General features: G+C 33.9%; 1 pseudogene across 1 annotated transcript; it reads right to left on the reverse strand.

Annotated features, from left to right (window-relative positions):
- Nucleotides 1-7,290: 7,290 nt before the first annotated feature.
- On the reverse strand, nucleotides 7,291-17,634 carry LOC148691682 (protein ROOT HAIR DEFECTIVE 3 homolog 2-like; annotated as a pseudogene). Its single transcript, XR_015954717.1, has 20 exons — nucleotides 17,340-17,634; nucleotides 17,181-17,247; nucleotides 16,701-16,803; nucleotides 14,043-14,113; nucleotides 13,872-13,935; nucleotides 13,679-13,753; nucleotides 13,398-13,445; nucleotides 13,238-13,300; nucleotides 13,089-13,145; nucleotides 12,531-12,689; nucleotides 12,375-12,443; nucleotides 12,186-12,277; nucleotides 12,020-12,098; nucleotides 10,271-10,433; nucleotides 9,853-9,976; nucleotides 9,084-9,352; nucleotides 8,910-9,006; nucleotides 8,669-8,794; nucleotides 7,708-7,800; nucleotides 7,291-7,604 (listed from the first exon to the last, which is right to left on the reverse strand). The product of XR_015954717.1 is annotated as a protein ROOT HAIR DEFECTIVE 3 homolog 2-like (transcript).

Below are 17,634 nucleotides of genomic sequence, written 5' to 3' on the forward strand. Positions count from 1 at the left end.
CATAAAAGATTTTTAGAAAACGGTGTTCTAAGTTGAAAGTAATGCAAATTACAAAATAGAGTCTCGAAACTGGAAACCCAGTATTTGCTGCTATCTGTCAGTTTCAGGACTTAAGTTTGAATAAGATTTTGACATATCAATACTCAATGGAATTAAGTGAAATCAGATGGGTTTTGATCACGGACATGTCTAGTTTTAAACCACATAATATTGGCTCAAAAGGAATCCATGAGGACATAGAAATCAAGAGCCAAAATAGGCTACTTGAAACTTAGTTTTTCTGTGAAGAATTAATAAATTTTCTGCAATTTAGAACCTATACTCTTATAATCCAAATTACAATTTCAGAATGCTTCCACACAATTCAGAATTCATGTTTATAACTTCAATTTCAATTATATTCAACAATTAACAAGACTTGACCTTTTAATCCAAACCCTGAACAAGATATTTGATCACAACACCCAAAGTATAAAATTGAAAATAAAAAGAAAGATTGATACAAAGCAGCTATCGAGGGAATAAAGAGAGATAGGAATCGTTACCCATGCTGCGGTAACGATTAATTATTATACATGGATATGAAATTAGCAATTAGCAATTATTATACATGGGAATAAAAAAAAAAGGACTACTGTTTCTTCACAACCAATACAAACAGGGAGAACCAAAGGTATAAAAACCCTGTATACATCATGTCCTTTCGTTTTTGTATATGATGTACGGTTTTAAATCCAGATTAAATTTTCTAATTATTTTCAATTGTATTCATGTTATGTTTTCTATTTAGTTGATTGTGAATATAGTTATCAAATTGAATTACATATTCCAATCCAGTAATGAGTCGTGGCTTGATTTTGCAGAAATTCGTAGGGCTATGGTTTCAAAGTTTGGCATTTTTGAGGTAACCAGTTTAAACTTTTAAAATGCTAGCTTTAAATTTTTAATATTTGTTATTACTGTAATTTGGTTTTTAATACATCTTATAATTTTGTTTTTGTTGTAAGCCTATTTGATTGAACGATCTAGGGTTCAGAGAGAGAGAGGGGTTTGGCAATATTGAGAGAGAAGAAAGATTGATTTAATTGTGAGGTGTGTTTGATTCACCCCGTTGTGTCTTTATTTGTAGTAGTAGGATAGGTAAAAACCTTTCCCTTGAGGATTAAAACATTTAATAGGTAATCTACTCCTAATAGGAATATAAGATATATTCCCAGATTCCCTAGGATTTACACAATCATATTCCTATTCTAAATATGACTGCAACACTCCCCCTTGAGTGTGTAAATACTCAATAAACCATCGCATCAAATCTTTGGCAGATAAGATAGAATAGTTGATGAAGTCATCGGCATAACAACTTATCGCGAGTCTCAATTTTAAGTGAAGTATGCATTTATAGTAAAACTCACAAAACCTCGCTATGGTAAAACCCAAGGCGTGGGGAAAACTCATAGACTAAGGAGTGAGAAGTATGCATAATGTCTAAAAACAAACGTCAAATTGGATGAATGTAGTGAACTCAACGGAGTATGATCATCCCAGGATGGGTGCCTCATTAAAACCTTGTTAGGTAGCAAAAACCCAGTGGGAAAAATGCTCCTAATCGTAGGAAAAATAGTGCATTAAGATCATGTGAGTATGCTTCTAGATACTCCCCCTGAGTTAGACATAACTTCTAAATAAGAGAACTACAAGCGATTCAACTCAGATAATTTACGCATACCGATTCCTTGGACGAGCTTCTAAAATGTAGACTTGGGCAATGACTTGGTGAAGAGATCAGCCAGGTTGTCCTGGGAACGGATTTGCTTGACTTCAATGTTCTGATGCTGCTGTTGTTGGTGTGAGTAAAAGAACTTCGCCGCTATGTGCTTGGTGTTATCTCCCTTGATGTATCCCTTCTTTAATTGCTCGATACATGCTGCATTGTCTTCAAAGATCGTCGTAGGAAATTCAACAACTAATGTAAGACCACTAGTGCTTCAAATATGTTCCATAACTTCTCTCAGCCAAAAGCACTCACGCGATGCTTCATGTAGGGTGAGAATTTGAGCATGGTTAGACGAAGTCGCAACTAGCGTTTGCTTGGTAGACCTCCAAGATATAGCGGTGTCTCCAACGGTAAAGACATAGCCTGTTTGAGAACGTGCCTTATGTGGGTCAGACAGATATCCAGCATCTGCGTAACCAACAAGGCGAGAATCAATCCGAGGGCTATAGGGGGCGGCAACACTTGGAGATTCGCAAGTATAGAACAAGCCCAAATCCATAGTACCTTTGAGGTAGCTAAAAATGTCTTTAACACCATTCCAGTGCCTGCGTGTGGGCGCATTGCTGTATCTAGCCAATATATTCAGAGTGAATGAGATGTCAGGTCTAGTGCACTGAGCCAAGTATAATAAAGCCCCAATTGCACTTAGGTGAGGAACTTCGGGTTCCAAAATATCTTCCTCATCCTCCTTTGGACGGAAGGGATCTCGTTTAGCATCTAGAGTCCAAACGACCATGGGTGTACTCGAAGGCTTTGTTTTATCCTCATTAAAACGACGTAACATATTTTGGGTGTAGTTCAATTGATGTACTAGGATTCCATCCGAACAATGTTCGATCTCCAGGCCAAGACAGTATCGAGTTTTCCTAAGATCCTTCATCTCAAATTCCGATTTCAAGTGTGCAGCAATTTCCTCAAGCTTTGCAGGAGTTCCAATGAGGTTCATGTCATCGACATAAACTGCAACGATTGCAAATCCAGAATGTGACTTCTTTATGAACACGCATGGGCATATTTCGTTGTTCACATAACCCTGACTTGTCAAATATTCACTCAGACGGTTATACCACATCCGCCCGGATTGTTTCAATCCGTAGAGTGACCTCTTCAACCTAATTAAGAGAGTGTTCTGTAGTCTAGAACTATTTGAACCAGTCAATGGAGACCTTTTAAGATAAAACTCAACTTTAATTAGACTAGCACTAGCAAGTGGTTAAGTTGAAGCGATGTTGGAACATTGACTCATGACAACTTATTTACAAACTCATGTACCTAAATTTAATACACACACACACACACACACACACACACACACACACATATATATATATATATATTTTACTAGAATTCTCAACAATGAATATAATTAAAAAATAATAATAAAATAGTTAATCAACTTGATCAATGATCGATGTTAATGTTCATAGTGTATGTATAAGTACTAAGAACACATATTTTTGTGTATATAATTGATTTGTTAAAGTCAAAGCTTCTAAAGTGCTTATGTATATAATTAAAGAATTAAATATAATCCCAACTTACGAAACTATAGTTCATCTCATCCTCTATAAAATTAAAAACAGAGCAGTTTTTTTTTTTTTTTTTCAATCCAAAGGCCTTTCAGTATACTAAGAACACGAGTGTCACAAAACAATTGGTTCAATACTTGAAAAAAAAACTTTCAATTAATTATTTTATGACACTTGGTGTTTCGAACTGTGTTTCTGAGTACACTAAAAAATTTCTCCTTTCCCAGACTCAAGTGATCGATGATGGCACGCGATGCGACTTTTCGCACTTTTATAAAAAATTTCCTTCAAATATTAAAAATGAGTGGGTGAGATGATGAGTGTCACATCCCGGTCCGGGCTCCCATCACATCCCGAACTCGACTTCACCGTAGTACGATATTGTCCACTTTGGGCCTCGACCACACCCTCACGGTTTTGTTTCTGGGAACTCACATGAGAACTTCCCAGTTGTCCCAGTGGGTCACCCATCCTGGTGGGATTGCTCTCACGCGCTACTCGCTTAACTTCAGAGTTCCTACGGAACCCGAAGCCAGTTAGCTCTTAAAAGGCCTCGTGCTAGGTAGAGATGAGAATATACATATAAGGCTTACAGGATCCACTTCTCTAGACGATGTGGGATGTTACAACGAGATCAAAGATTGTCCATCTTTCCAATTAGAAGTGCGTTGAAATTTTTACTAAAAATTTAAAGTGTTTCTTCAAAACCAATTTATGCTCAAAAATACTTTTAGTAAAAGTACTTCTAGTAGAAGTATATTGAAACTTTTACTAAAAATGCAAATGGCTTTTTAACTCTACTTCTAGTATAGTTAGAATTGTCTTTGGTAATCTGCAAACGTTTTTAGTTATTAAAAGCACATTTAAACATATCCTTAACTCCATGTATAATTTACCTAGAAAAACTATATAACCAAATATTTGCATGATCAAATTTATGACCTAAATTAGCAAAGTCGTCTATCTATTGTTCATCGTTCATATTTTCTATTTTGTGGTTTTTTTTTTAATTTTAATTTTTATCTATGACCTTTCGCTCACGTCACCATCACCTAGGCATAAACCTGCTGGGAGCTGGAGTCAACTGTTCACATTAATATGTTGATATTGACCAGGAAGAAAATGACCACAACAATTAAGCTTTGCTATAACAATTGGATAGCTTTCATTTTCAACAAACGTAAGGGGGAAGTTAGGGCTCGTTTAGAAATGTTTTTACAATGACTGAAAATGTTTCTTAGTGAAAATAAATCTGAAACTAATCTCAGTAAAAATCTAAGTAGATTCTAGAAAAACACTTAAAGTGTTTTTCTGCAAGAAGCACATATCTGGTGCTTCCTAAAAAAACAATTGAAGTGCTTTTGACAGCCAAAATCAATTTACAAAAACACTTTCAATTATTCAAAAAGTAGTTTCAACGAGCGCAATTCAGACGCTCTTGACAAATTGAAAAAAAATATACAAAATCCTTGTATTTGGTTTTCTAGTCCTCCTCATATAGTGACCCTTGTATTTGGTTTTCTAATCCTCCTCATGGAGCGACTTCGAAAGTGTTCTTTGACTTAGTTCACTAGGAATCCCAAGTGAATCCAAGTTGTAATTTCTTATGTTTCTTAAAAAAAAAAAAAAAAAAAAAAAAAAAAAAAAATGATCGCAATTCAGCACAATCCCTAATGGGCTAATTTATTAATTAACACTTTGGGTCAAAAAGCCCAAAACGAGCTTGAACTTTATGGGCTTTAACAGAAATTGGACTGCCGAATCAGCCCCGAATTATATCGTAGACTAAAACCATGTGCAAAACCTCTTTATTTGTACTCATTTAGTCATTCTTGGCTTCAGCTATACTTCCGGAATTTCCAAAATTTGGAATTAGCTTAAAGCAATACATAGAACTTGGGTGTGAATATTTTTCACCATGACCAGCATTTGGAAATTCTGCTGAAAGTGTTGCCAAAGAAATGATGTGAAATCGAAGGTAGCTTGCTACTTGTTATTTTCTTTCAAGAATATACCAGACTTTTGCTCTCAGAAGTTTTGGCTTAGACTGGGCCTTAGGCATGCTGGGAGTTTATTCTTGACAAATATTCGCGAGTCTATTGGTTGATAGTCTAGATGAACTGATGATCCTAAATCTATAGGAAGCTAGAAGTGATGAACCATTGACAAACAAAAACAACTGGACTTATTTTCTCCATTGTTTCCAACAGTTAGACTTATTTTCTCCTTTCCATTTGCAGGTTTATTGATGATACATACAAGGAAGGGATACCTGTGGTTGTACTGACAACTTATAGTAAGAGTGGGGATCGAATTGCCAGGTAATAACAACCATTTTATCCTTTGTTTTTATGCCCTTTTTTTTGTTGAGTTTCCAGACAGTTATGAACAGTAGCTATGACTATAATTGGACAGTAGTTTCTTTTGATGTGGTCATAAAGGACTCAGCCACTGACATAGCTGCAACTTTATATTTTATTTTTTCATTCCAAATTTCTGCAATAGCACAGATTCTAGTGTCACTTGACAGCATATGCGATTTCCATTGTGGAAAATAGTACATAGAATTATGATAAGTTTTAATGCGACTGATTGATCTATTAATCATTCTTAAGCAACTTGTCATTAGCTCTTTGTTTGCAAGTTAAATACAATAAAAGTATGCTAAAAAATGTAGTTAAGTACACAGAAAAGCACATATACACATACATATTTGTGTGCATATAATATTGAGCCAAAAGCTGCAGTTAAGTACTCTCTATTAATCCTTACCACCACATACCAGTTTTAGTTCATTATGTTCCTTATGGATGGTATAGGACTGTGCTAATACTCCATTTAACACTTTATAAATGTCAGATCAGTTGTTGGAAAGCTTGGCGAGGAAAGAATTTCAAAGCTAAAGATTGTCGGAGATAAGGAAATTGAACAGAGTTTGTATACCCAACTAGTAAATGATACAGGATTATCGTCTGGTATGGATGAGCAACTAGCTAAGGAGGCAATAAAAGCAGGTAGACTCTTCATCTTGGGTTGATAGTCATGTATATTTTTTGTGATATACATTTTTCCAGTGCAGAAGGTTGGGTACTAAGGGGCTCTGTTATTGGTTTATGGATCAGTTTCTGCTGAGAAACAAAGGATTGCAGAGGAGGTTGCATCTATGCTAAAGCTGAGTGTAGATATTGATACTAGCCCGTCTGAAAGGTTGGCACGTTTCATTGATTTTTATTGTTTGTTAATGTTAATTCGGTGCTTTCAGGGTTTGTGTGTGTCCACTGATTATTTTTGTTTTGTGGGTTTTCTGAAGTTCAGGGTTTAAGAGACTTATGATTTTATCATGTTTATATATGATTCTGCTTACATTAGACTAGGAAGAGATTATATGCCAATTTTGAACCGTTTGTGCGATTATGTATGATTCAGCGCTGAACTTAAAGAGTGATTTCATATATCTGGTATTTAATTCTTTGCTCTTATGGTCGGCAAACGCTGTGCAAGTTCTTGTCCTTGTTTTCTTTGCTACGGTATTTACTTTTCTTGATCGCAATTTAATATTTCAGCGTCATATTAGTTGTCTTAATAACTGAGTAGAGTACTAGGCTGTCTATTCTATGACCGAATTTCTTGTTCGCTTGGGCTGATTCCAACTTTTGACTTGACGTGTTAGTTGTTTTGTGCCAGCTTAGAGAAGATAATTGCTGCATTGAGAGCTGTATGCGATTGTGTTCTTGTTGCAGGAAGCCAGTCTGGTGTGGCTGGAGCTGAGCGAGTGGGCATGCCGTGTGTTGTTTTAAGAAGCAGGTGAAGGCTCTTTTTGCTTCATTAATATGTTCCTGCTGCAGATTCTCACCTACATTTTACGTGCTTCATTTTTGAATTGCTCAAAACAAATCTCTCAAACAATTTTTATCCGTGTTGTTTACAATTGCTTTTTCCTGTGTTCATGTAGTTTGACAGCTTAGAGCTGTTTTAAAATTGTAAAAGTTCTCAAGAAAGAAGGAAATACATTAAAACTTTTTGTACCTTCAACAAGAAGCAAACTATTTTATTTTTACACAAATGATATTGGAGAGGTGGATTCAAATTCATGTTCTTAACCAATTTAACTACAAGTCAAACAAATTTAACGGACATAAAACAAAAATATCGTGTACAAGAAATAAAATCCGGCATTAAACTAGTATTGATCAAGGACTAGGTGATAATCCTAAAATTGCGAGACCCACATTAAACGCAGTCGCTGCCGTACCAAGTGCTAATTTTGTAGCTATTTTCCTTTTACGGTGCTTACAAGCCTCCTGAAAATACAAAGTAGCAAAGAATTATAAAAGCTTCACGATATAATCTAGGAATTAAATTAAATTAAATGTAAGATAAGAGGTGATCCGTTATAAAATATACCACGTCTGAAGTAGCTTTCTTGATATGTTTCTGAGTCTTTTCTTTGAACTTGTCCCACAATTGTTGGCATTGTGCCGATGTGAATAAAGCATCCTTCAATGAAACCTAGTTCGGAGTTAATTCAGTTATATATATATATATATATATATCTATAATTCTTGTTTTATCTGATCTATATCTATACTTCTAACTATCTATTAATAGAATGTCTTTGCCAATTAAAAATCAATAAAAATATTATTATACCCTTCCATGCATAATTAAAAGAAAACCAACGAAATTACTATTACCTTATACATAAACTACATATTAATAAAACCAGATTTGTCAAACAAAAAGCAATAAAATTACTATTATACCCTTTATGCATAACTGAAAATAATAAAAAATAAAAAATATGGGCATTAAAGTAATTTCGCACGAACAGGTTTTTGCTGTATTTTTTTTCCTTCCTCACCCACATATGACCATAGTTTTACTCCTCTACTTCTCTCTCCCGCTTCCTACTTTTTTCTTTTTTTAATTTTAATTCCAATTTCTTAATTTTTTTAAATTGTCATATATTTAAACACACAGATAATACTAGGGAGACTAAATTTGTAAAATTTGCAAATTAAATGATGTGTTACCAATAAGAATGAGCACGTTTATCAACGCTTAAGTAATAATCAAATAATCAAATTTCATGTCTTTTGTTTAAAAAATTTTGTTTATAAATTTAGTCTTCCTAACATTATCCTTAAACACATACATAGTGTATGACTTTTATCTAGAGGGGATACCAAATTTGAAGACTAAATTTCGTAAACTAAATGATATAGAAGTTGATTAGATTATTACTTAAGTCTTGATTAACGTGCATTTTTTTTTTATTAATAACATATAATTTAGTTTGCAAATTTAGTTAACCTAACATTACTTATTATATAAATTAAGCAAAACACATTAAATGAGTAAATACCTTTTGCCAGCTCGAGGGAAGAGCGTCTTCAGTCTCTTTCATTAAACAAGAAAAGAGAATTTCTTCAACATAATTCGGCTTCTCGTCCAAGTCAATGGCAGACATAACCGCCAAAATCTTAAGACACTGCACAAAAAAGAGATGAAAAAAAAGGTTACAAATTAAACAAAAACACAATAATGTAATGTTAATGTTAATCTTCCGTTGATTAACATTAAATTAAGTTGTTCTCAGTGATTACAGCAGAGCGGGCTTCTTTTGTAGCAGCTGTGATTTGCTTCGTCTTTTTCCAAATCCTAGGCTGTGAATGGCTATCGTAACAGAAGACGCTTGCAAACCTGAAAATTGTTAACCAATTAAATTAGGCAACCAGAAAATGACAAGAGTATTATATACAGTGACAAATTTGCTTTACCTCAGTTTCATTTGGGTCAAAACTTTATCAGCAACAATATTGTCTCTTGCTTTTTGCTCCACCACGTTTCTGGCAAAGTGGCGTAAATCTTGCCCCATTGCGCTGAATTCTTTTTCGTTCAACTCAAAACGAACTTTTATAGTTGATAACCTTGCTATTGCATTTTCGGTCTCAAGCATAAGAATTCTTCTTATTGAAACCCACATGTCTTCTCCACCATGCCCAAACGCTGGGTCTGCTTGACTAGTTAAACATGCAACAAGTTGTTCCTACAGTCAACATTATACAAAGTTTCCCAAATAAGTAATTTTCTTTTATTCTTAATACAACGATATGATTTACGTTGAGGGGTGGGGAGATTTTTCGGCTAAGCCTAAGCCCCACAATGACGAAGTCATGATAAATTGATAACGAACTTGTCATTCAAGGGAGTCTAACCTAAGAATTTCCATTTATAAACGAAGAGAAAATAGCATTATAACGTAGTACTAGGTGCTCCTAATTAAGTAATTTAAGTAATAATATATAATCAACATATAATTTATTTAATAATTCTATATATTGAATGAAGCACATATAACTGACTACATTGAGTTTAGTCTCTAAGACGTTAACCCTATCATTGCTCATACACTATCTATTAGTCTCTAAGAAATCAACAAGTTACTGGTATACGGTCTCTAATATGGAGATTAACTCTATCATTGTATGTGCGACTAACATATATTAGACAGTGTGGAACGAAATTAGTTTTGTGTAGAAATATTACCTCATATTTGTCCTTCAATTCTGACAACTTTGCACTACGGACACATAATGCATGTCATTTATATCACGTTGAAGCTTTTCTACAATGCTTGAGAAACTCCAATTACTATGTTGTACGGCAGCATCTGCACGGATAGCTTGCATGGTTAATTCAGGAGAGTTTTAACGAAAAACTTACGATATTGTTCATTTTAACGAAAAATTATATTTTTATACTAAAAAGTCATATCTGGTACTGTTCACTTTACCCTTTATTTTGTCCTTATCGTTAAAACTCCAAGTTGTCAAGTCATTTTCATTAGTTTTCCTTTAATTCAATTCATCCAATTAAGTAGATGAAATGCCAACAATGATGTAAGTTTAAAGAAATTTGTGTCTTGAGAAACAATTAACAGAATGACAAAGGATATTATATATACCAGCACATCCTCGGCGAAATTCATGCATGGAAGAAAGAATACAGGCACGAAGAGACGCAGCAAATCCTTTTTCTGGGTCCAGTGACGTCACCCCCGCTTTAAACCCTTCAAATGCATTAGAGCTTAAGTGTCCCAACATGGTATTGCACACAGCCTGGGCACACTGTACAGTCCAGAAGAAAGCAAGATTACGAATAGGAATGGTAATAAATAAAAATAAAATAAAAGGGTGATTGACATGGAATTATGGTTCGGTTGAATATTTCATATATACATATATTATATAGGCGAAACTCTTATTTTTCAAATAACGACCTACCTAAATTTAAACATTCAAATAAAACCCAAATTTCAAATACCCTGTCATGTAGACAAATTTATGACCAACTATTACAATACATTTACAACTTATGCCACAAAATCCTAATTTGGTCAATAAATGTTATTGCTCATCCTAATTATGATGAGCAATTAAATCCATATGGATATTTTACCTTTCTTGCATCATAAAATTAGCAACATGTATAAATTAATTTACCAAATTAAAAAAAAGGCATATCTTGTACGGAAAAAATAATATTGTTTGAATTATGTAATTACCTATATACAAATTAATTTACCTACTTATAAAATATTATACTAATTTTCCTGCATTTTGAATCATGTAATTACCTACACACAAATATTATACTAATTACCTACATTTAAATTAATTTACCTATTCCAAAAAAAAAAAAAATAGTGATATTAGATAATGTTCGAATGTTGTGGGTTTGTGCTTGTACGCAATCAAATAAACTTTTAATCTAATTTACATAAATCATGTAGGTAAATTAGACCATTTTGGAATTAAATTAGACCCTTTAAATTTGGTTTGATGGAATAGGTAAATTAGACTATTTTGTAGGTAAAAATTGTGCGGAACATATAGCTTTTGTTTTGTGTATTAGGGATTGGAGTATTAGCCGAAGTTGTTTAGGTTTAATGTTGTGTTGGTAGGTAAATTAACTTATATATTTAATGCACAAAATTATGAAATTAGTATTATTATTTTTCAATTGGCACGTTAAAACAATTTGAAAGTTAATACATTGAATATAGTCAATATACAATGAATGGCATGAATTATTTTGTAAAATATAATATAACAAGTCACTGATCCAAAAATCCCATCCAAGTATTAATAGGGGTAGTTTAGGTATTCGGAAAATACACAATTTGAAAAGTCAAACTTAATTAAAGAAATTGTTTAGTTGGAGGCTAATCAATGTGCTTTATTCAAGAAAACAAAAGGAGATGGATTTTAGTAGAGGAAAATATAGTTTCAAGGGGTAATATCAAATTTTCAGTATTATATATCGTATCTCTTGAACATGCATTCCTCATACATAGAACTGCGTAAGAAACTGAACCTGTATATTTACCAAGAACATGAACTTACAAGCACAAATATCATACTGCTGTGCCCCTATTTTCTTGAACTGCAGTATGCAGACCTAACTAAAATTTTGGTTAACTACACTATTAGAAAAATACTCGTAGAGCACAAACTTACAAGCACAAATATCATACTGTGCCCCTATTTTCTAACATTAAGAACAATTTAGTTCTATTCGTATTCTTTTGTTTTGAGGCAAAAATACTTACTCAGTACAAGTTTACATTGGGCACAAAGAACCGTCCTAACCTGTAAACAATAAGTCTTTGACACAAAACAATTAGCCAGAGAGGAAGATAAAGTAGCCATACCTGCAATGCTCTCGACTCCAACATGTGTCGTTTCGTCTTCCTTACACCTTCGTCATAGTACACGACCTCCTTGTCATATCTGTATGTGATGCACAAATAAGCAAGATATATATTTCTCAAGGCATACAAATAAAGTCATAAGCAGTAAAGCTAGAGTGGAACTTACTCAGAAAGATAGTTGTATAGAATTGAGCTGACCCTTCTACCGAAATCTGGTACAGGACCAGTTTCAGCAGCTTTTTGCAATGCCAACCAGCCCTAAATTATGTTCATGTAAGACTTTGTTCATGGTATAGAATTAAGTAGAAGAATTTCAAAGCATCAAATGGATTATAGTTAAGTATAAGATACATACTTTATTTTCCATCAACTGTTTGAATATATCGGTGGAAATCTCTTCACACCGCAAAGTGGCAACCATAACCTAATTAAGGTACAGTGTATGCATAAGAGAGGTGATGGCCACAAATGAATTAAATTCTTTAACTGGGAATTGAGGAAACTAATAAACCTTGTGAGCAGGAAGGTCCAGGTCCTTGTTCAGTTTGATTACTCTCCACATCTCCTGTGTACTAAGAGAAAATCCTGAGGCAGGGACAACGCTCCTTTTATCACCAACAAGGCCTCCTGGAGAAATAGAATTGACAAAGCGCTGCCTCAGTTGAGCAACCTGCATGATATATGCAGGCCATACTTGTAAGTATCTATCTACTAAACTCTAACAATGAATGAATTTACTTAAGGCTGTTTGACAACAGTTTTCGGCTTTCAATTTAACAAAAATAAAAACATATATACTATTCGTTTGGTAACTAATTAATTCAAAATTTCGGGGAGGTGAAATTTTGAACCCATGCATGGGTACAACCCTACACCCTATGTGGATTCATACTCTCAGCACGCCCCCTCACATATGGTAAATTTCTTAGCCTAATGCAGGGGCGGCTTTCGAACAGATGCTAAAACACACCCCAGGAATTAAAACCCAAGAAAAAAGAAAATGGAATGGGCAATATTATGATTTTAGGACATGGTGAATTGCTTCTGATATATATAGTGTAAGGGTTACCTCCTCCTTGAACTTCTCCTCCTTCTCTTGATAGTTGGACAAAGCAACTACTTGTACCTTTATTTCAAAAATGTTAAAATCAGAGACAAAGAACACACAGGCTGTCAGACTGTCAGCGAGCAGTGGAAGGTGTAAGAGATCGAACTCACATTAAAAAACACAGTGAGCGGGGAATTTTTATGGGCTTGGGGCTTTGAAACTGCATTCCACATCTGCAGAGTGTAGAATATAGATATATATGAGCAGATACAAAAGAGGAAAAAAAAAAAAAAAAAAAAAAAAGAATAAAAAGGGAACCGACAAAACTACCTTCTCTGCGTCTTCCCTTAAGCGCTTCTCCAGCAGTACAAAAGGGGCCTAAACGAACACCGGCAAACAAGACAGTTAATATGTAAACAAATGTAGAATTTTTCCCACGCACTCTTTTTATCCTCTTACACACTTTTCTTTTATTTCTGACTATCAAACTGAAACAACTAACAAAAATTAATCAAAGGTGTCTAAAGGAAAGAAAATTGACGTGCATTTTCTATCATTTCTCTATATTTTCTATTTAAAAAACATCATCCTTTTGATATGTTTCTCAGTACCTTTGATGGCTTGTCACGCACAACAAACATTAGCGTCGTTTTCTTAGGGGGATCGCTGAATAAGCGCATCATAACCTTTTACATATTCACAAACATTGACAAAAACCAAAAAGAAGATTCAAAAACCAGAAAATGTCAAATAATAACAATGAATGTTGAGATATAAGTACATGGTTACAGTTAAGATGAGCACCTGAAAAATAGTTTTTAGTAAAGGTTTGCTCGCAGCATGCTCCCGACCAATATCATGGTACCACCTGTATATATATAATATCCAAATAAGTACAAAAGATTTGATCTCTGTATATGGCTAAGATTGTCCATCAGTCAAGTAATTCCTGGGTTATCTAGTTAATGAGCTTACATATTTATGAGCAAAATGTCTGAAACTGCCAGCGCAAATAGGGCGATCCGTTTCTCGAATGTATTGTCATCCTGATTAAACCAAATTGCAGAGGAAGAAGTACGAAGAGTGAATATATACGAGGATTTGAGCTGTATTTGCCATATATATTGTGATCACTTATAATTACATGAATTTGTTCCAAATTAATTTCGTTTAAAATGTTGCTTTTTTTTATTTTTTTTATTTTAGAGTAATGTTAGGTATATCAACTTTTTAGATCCAATTTATAAACTATGTCTCAGTGTCACTAATAAAAAATAAGGACTTTAATCAATATTAAACCCTATACTTAAATAATAAGTCAATCATCAACAATCATGTCATATCCCTAGATTTGATATTTGATGTGCTCTTTGAAGTTCTGCAAGCACATGAAATCGAATGAAGATTCTCTGTGGATCCTCTTTATGAGGATATCCTCTACGGATTCTCTTTGTAAGGATCCTTGGGATCTGTAAATCGTGTCCGTTCATCATACATCGTGTGGTTAGAAATCATTTTAAGTTTTATTATTCAAAATTGAACACAAATAGTACCTAAAGAAAATTGACCACATAATGTACGATGAACGGATACGATTCACATATTTCCGAAATTCTCACAAAGAGGATTTAGAGAGGATTTGGATTCGATGAAATCAGCCTCATTTTTGTGCGGCTACATTAATTATGGTTAGTGTCCATATATGGTGAAACGGGTGACCTGATATGTGACCACGTTAATAGTGTACGACAATTTAGCGTTTTAAATAGTGGGAATTATTTAGAAAAACGCCCATGAGTTTTTCTTCTGCTTTCCAAAAATAACATTAGTATAAGGGTTTAAATTATTTTCAAAAAAATAAAAAGAGAAATTTTATTTGAACCCATATAATCTCTTTCTACATTCAACTTATTCTTTATACCCATATAGTTTTTAATTAAATTATCAATATCTCTTTAAACCCAATTTTACTACCTAAACTACCCTCACAAACCTAATATAATATGCAAATTTATCTTTACACCCATTTTAAAAATAAAAATCCAAAATCAGTGTTCTACAACTACTTTTCCACAACTCGTTGATTGAGAGTGTAATGTCCATACATATATGGAGTCGTGTTTGATGAATTGGTCAAACAAGCAATTTGGAATCGTGAAGTTATATGAGCAGACAAGATTAGATGAAGTAATGTTATGGTGTTCTTGTGCTTATTTGAGATTGAAATGTTAAAACAATATGCTTATTTCTCTTACAATAGAAATCGAGTTGGTTTTAATCCTTGTGTGCTTTATCTGAATTGCATTCCCATTGTTTTTATCCCATAGCCGCTTCATAAACAAATGCAGTAGCGTTTTTCAAATGCTTTAATCTCAAGTTTTTACCTTGGTTTTAAGATTAGTTGTATTGGGTGGTGGAATTGTAATCTGTAAATCCATATTCTTAGGCATCACTTGGGTTTTAGCCACAATAATTCAAATCTGCATGAATTATAGGACTCAAAATCATTTTATACATACACATACACTAGTAATAATAATTAACTTAGGCCCTCAGTTGTCATTGGAACTGGAAGTGGGTATATTGATTAGTGGGTTTATTGATAAATTTTAGTTTGATTTCTGATTTCATCTTGTATTTGATGGTAATTATAGAATAGGGTAAAACTGACAACTCACATTTTATTTTAAGTTAGGTGTAGAGTGAGGTTATATGGGTTCAAATAAAATTTCTCAAAAAAAAATCATTGTGTTAGTTTTTCCATCTAAAAACTGAGATGTCATGATAAATTTTCACCAAATGATAAATTTTAGGGAGTTTTACTGATAGGGGGTGGGTGGGAGAGAGAGGGGGTGGTGACAATCGGGTAGAGAGGGAGAAAAGGCTGGTTTTCACATGAATCGTTTTTAATCTTATATATATTTTCTAAATTCGATTTTAATCGCTCATCAAAAGTCATATATATAGCCATGTGATTATGTGAAGATGGTAAAAGTATGTTGGGAAATAATGCCACAGAAGCAAAGACCAGAACAGCAAGCCCTGGATTACTGAATGTTTTTGTTTCCCATTTTGCAGAAACCCCAGCCATCAACCCTAAGCACATGACCAGCAATACCAGCCTAACCCAATACCACAAAGACGCTAACTTTCTTGGAGAAAAGGGCTCAGCCACCGCCCCAAACCCCTCCGCCCCCTTTCCTTTTAATTTTTATACTATGCTACAAAATTTATTTTCTTTATTTAATCCACATGGCATTACACAATTGGTTTTATCCTCACATGAATGCCACGTCAGCATCCTAACAGACTTTCTAATGGAAGTGGACGGCAAGGACAATTTTAATGACCAAGCCAATACATAAATGACTAAACTGAAGAGCTTGAAACATAAAAAACTACGCTGATGAGTTGCAAAAATATAAAGGCCATTTTTGATAGTCCGACTAAACATAAGAGTAATGCTAGAGAGATTAAAGTTGTAGATTAAATTTTGTAAACTAAATGACATGGAAGTTAATTATTGGATTATTATTTAAACGTTGATAAACGTGCTCATTTTTTATTAGTGACACATAATTTAGTTTGCAAATTTAATCTTCTTAACATTACTTTAAACATAAAGATGATTACCTCGCCTCTCTCGCTGCTATCGCTACCCTCCAAATCCATGGCGATGGTGCAAGGCTCAATGTCGACACACTTGGCTATCCAAATGCCCTTCGTTGTTTGGCTCCTGAATATTTAATTAATTATACACAAATACTGATTACATATATATAAACTAGCATATGTTTACACACTTTATGTGTATTAACACTTTTTATTTTTGTTTTTAAAATGGAAAATAGAGAGGCAGAGAGAGAACGTAGGTGGGAGTGGGAATGAGAGGATTTTGTTTTTTTATTTTTTAATTTCTAATATTCGATATATCTTAACGTCACCCATAGGTGATGCTTCTATAAAAAACAGTAAAATATGGTTAAGTGATATTACATTATACTCATCATTTTTTGAGAGAGAGAGAGAGAGCGAGAGAGAGAGTAGTGCACATATGAGTGATCATGTGGAAACAAAGCATGCATGCTAAATGCAAAGTCAAAACTAACTAACTTTCCGCATTCTATTTTCATCTCCTGAAAGCCGGTGGCGAAAAGATGGTTCATCAAAGTGCTTTTCCCTGTGAGCCAAGCCAGCCAATTTCAGAAAACTATATATCATTTGTATTCAACAAATTAAAATTTAATTGATTGAAGTAAAAGGCTTTAGTACCTCCACTCTGAGGACCCATGATGGCAACAACAGCATAGGAGTTCCCGCACTTTTCAAACTTAACTTTCTGTAAGAAGCTATTGAGCCCAGCAACATTGAATTCGTTGTTGCCACAGATGAGTTGTGTGGCGCAGATATCTTCCTTCATCATGACTTTGAGAGTCCAATCTAGCTTCTAAGAGAGAGAGAGAGAGAGAGAGAGAGAGAGAGAGATGATAGAAGCTGTAATAAACCTTGATTATCTATGATGTATGAATATGAAATTAGCAATTAGCAAGGTTTACAGAGTTACATA

The sequence above is a fragment of the Pyrus communis genome, chromosome 13, assembly GCF_041283825.1.
Source record: "Pyrus communis isolate YQ-2024b chromosome 13, ASM4128382v1, whole genome shotgun sequence".
Lineage (NCBI taxonomy): Eukaryota > Viridiplantae > Streptophyta > Magnoliopsida > Rosales > Rosaceae > Pyrus > Pyrus communis.